Source organism: Erpetoichthys calabaricus, chromosome 3, assembly GCF_900747795.2.
Source record: "Erpetoichthys calabaricus chromosome 3, fErpCal1.3, whole genome shotgun sequence".
NCBI classification, from domain to species: domain Eukaryota; kingdom Metazoa; phylum Chordata; class Cladistia; order Polypteriformes; family Polypteridae; genus Erpetoichthys; species Erpetoichthys calabaricus.
The window spans coordinates 10,784,487-10,788,141 of NC_041396.2; the positions used below are offsets into that span (position 1 = coordinate 10,784,487).

At 49.4% G+C, this 3,655-nt stretch overlaps 1 protein-coding gene across 1 annotated transcript in view; it reads right to left on the reverse strand.

Annotated features, from left to right (window-relative positions):
* The window catches only part of inka2 (inka box actin regulator 2), a 361,375-nt gene that overhangs the window by 54,718 nt on the left and 303,002 nt on the right, over positions 1-3,655 (reverse strand). The window lies entirely within an intron of this gene.

Here is a 3,655-nt window from a genome sequence, read left to right on the forward strand (position 1 = left end):
TGGAGCCAATCCCAGCCAACACAGGGCGCAAGGCAGGAAACAAACCCTGGGCAGGGTGCCAGCCCACTGCAGGGCACACACACACTAGGGACCATTTAGAAACGCAAACACACTTAACCTGCATGTCTTTTGGACTGTGGGAGGAAACCAGAGCGCTTGGAGGAAACCCATGCAGACACGGGGAGAACATGCAAACTCCACGCAGGGAGGACCTGGGAAACGAACCCAGGTCTCCTAACTGCGAGGCAGCAGCGCTACCCACTGCACCACCGTGCCACCCACTTCCGTTTCTTTTGGACGATTATATCATTGAAAATGGTACATGCTTTACGCCTGGGCCCCCCACCACCAGAAGGATTAGCATCAGATTCGAATCGGCTAAAATAGTAGCGTGACTCTGGAGAAGTCCTCAACAGAAAGTGTACTGGGATTGAGAGAATCGGCCTGTAATTCTAGCTGGATTAAATCCTTAGGATTCAAAGTGCTCACAAAACTGTCTAATATTTGTTGAAGGGTCTCTTGTAGATGATTAAAAACTTTGGCAAATAAATCAAGTTTGTAGGCCTCTGAACAATTGAAACTGTGTCTAATCTCGATATTGTTAAATTTTGGACAGTCAGTTATAGACAAACTAATCTAGAGGTAGAGAGTTGCGGGGATCTTACTGACGGCTCTGGAGACAAAGGATTCGCCATATGAGAGGCAGACGGCTGTTAGCATCGACACTCAAGTTTGCCCCAAATGGATTAGTCACTCCGGCTCCGGTCTGAGGATGTAAGGCTGAATTATCTGATGCTGTTAAGTCATCAATGGGCGAGTGCTGAAGACGGGCCTTACTTGTACCTGAGATAGAAGGTTGTGGGGATTTTACAATCGTGTCTAGGGCGCTAGGCTGTTGTGAAGGACCTGGATCTGAAGACGTTCTGGCTTCAGAACAGGCTTTCCTCAATAGCTCCAGCAGAGCGTTCAAGATGGCTATTTCAACAGAATTTAGAACAAGTCAAGTCAAGTTGGGGAGCATGCACTGGTACAGTGTATTGCCGCACCCACTACACCATGAAACAACTCGGGATCCTGGTTGGCAACCCCCCCAGGCAGACACGCGGTCCAGTCCCACCCTCCGGAAATGACCCTCTATCTGCCGCAGCCAGGTGTTATGTGGGCGACCCCTTGGCCTGGTCCAGCCACTCAGGTCCCCAACAGTGAGGATCTTACCAGCTGGATCACCCTCGGGGGAAATGTGCCACATGGCCGTAGTGCCGTAACTGACGCTCCCTCACAATGCAGGTCATGTGCCTCATTCGGGACTCCATGAGCAACACAAAGTCAAACCAACGGTACCCAAGGACTCTGTGAAGAGACACACATGAAGAAGTCCAGTCTTCATCTCAGGTCACTGGATAGCGTCCATGTCTTGCAACCATATAGCAAGACAGGAAGCACCAAGACTCTAAAGACTTGGACATTCGTCCTTTTGCAGATACCAGGAGCACCACACACCCCTTTAAAGTGACCTCATGACCACCCATGCTCTCCCAATCTGTCTACCGACTTCATCAGAGACATGAATGTCATGTCCATGAGCAACACAAAGTCAAACCAATGGTACCCAAGGATATTCCAGAGAGACACATTACCAAAGGAGTCCAGTCTTCATCTCAGGTCACTGGATAGCGTCCATGTCTTGCAACCATACGGCAAAACAGGAAGCACCAGGACTCTAAAGATTTGGACCATCATCCTTTTGCAGAGACATCAGGAGCGCCGCACAGCCCTTTCCAACGACCTCATGACCCCCCAGGGAGCACCAGGACTAGTACAGCACGTTGCCATACCCTCCACACGACAAAACAGCTCAGGATCCCCAGACACGCGGTCCAATTCCACCCCCCAGAAATGACCCTCTATCTTCCACAGCCAGGTGTTGATTGGGCGTCTCCTTGGCCTGGTCCTACTGCTTGAGGCCTCAACAATGAGCCACATCACCCTCAGGGAATCGCGCCACATGGCCGTAGTGCCGTAACTGATGCCCCCTCACAATGCTGCTCATGTGCCTCATTCGGGACTCCATGAGCAACACAAAGTCAAACCAGTGGTACCCAAGGACTCTCTGAAGAGACACACGTGAAGGAGTCCAGTCTTCATCTCAGGTCACTGGATAGAGTCCATGTCTCACAACCATATAGCAAGACAGGAAGCACCAGGACTCTAAAGACTTGGACATTCATCCTTTTGCAGATACCAGGAGCACCACACACCCCTTTAAAGTGACCTCATGACCCAGCATGCTCTCCCAATCTGTCTACTGACTTCATCAGAGACATGAATGTCATGTCCACGAGCAACACAAAGTCAAACCAGTGGTACCCAAGGATTTTCCGGAGAGACACAGTACCAAAGGAATCCAGTCTTCATCTCAGGTCACTGGATAGCGTCCATTTCTCACAGACAGGAAGCACCAGGACTCTAAAGACTGTGACCTTCATCCTTTTGCACAGATATCGGGAGTGCCACACACCCCTTTCCTGTGACCTCATGACCCCCTATGCTCTCCCAATCCGTCTACTGACTTCATAGGAAGAGTCACATTAATGTCACTGCCAAGGTCAGTAAACCTCTCAATGACGAGGTCGACACTCTCTCCGCAGACAGACACACTTCTGATGGCCGTGCCCAAGAGGTCATTAAAGGCCTGGCTGTTGGTTTTTATCAGGACACTCGCAGGCCCAGACACTCAGTCTCTCGAGCGCCCTGATCAGAGTCCCCATGGACTCTGTGAAGATCACAGCATCGTCAGCAAAGTCAAGATCTGTGAATCTTTCTTCACCAACAGACCCCACCCAACACCCAGTCCATACAAACATTGAACAGAGTAGAATACATCACTGACAGACCCCCAGAATCAAGTAGGAAAACGCAGAGGGTCTGCCTCCACTCTGCACAGCACTCACAGTCCCAGTGTACAGGCCGGCCATGATATCCCACAACCTTCGAGGGGATCCCGCGAACCCTCAGGATGTCCCACAGGGCAGTCGAACACTTTGTGAAAATCGACAAAGGCTGCAAAGAAACTACTCTGCTGGGCCCTTGAGCAAGGCCCTTAACCTGTAATTGCTCCAGGGGCGCTGTACAATGGCTGACCCTGCGCTCTGACCCCAAGGGGTATGCGAAAACAGAACAAATTCCTAATACAAGAAATTGTATAAGGTGAATTAAAGAACAAAAAAAGAAACTCTGCCGATATTCGCGTTTGCGCTCCATGTGCCAGGATGCGGTCGATGGCGGACCTCTTAGGCGTTTTTTTATTTTACCTAATTTAGAACCTGGAGCAAATTATTAATGATGTCAAAATTGTTGACCGGTTTGTGTAACTGGGGATGGTGCTTGAAAGATTTGAGGAGATCGCGACGGCGTGGAGGTTTTAGGGGGGGGGCCTTATAGAATCTTCGAGGTTATCAGACGTCTTTTAATAGTCTATCGACTATTATTTAATTTAATTTTATATTATTTACATTTTATCTAACGACTATCTTTTAATAGTCTCCGGTTTTCACCTACCTTTAGCCCCTCCAGGCTGTTCACGGCCGCTAGACCTGTTTCCAGGCATGACCTAAATTTAATCAGAGGTTGCAGTTAAGAACACAGAATACAACAA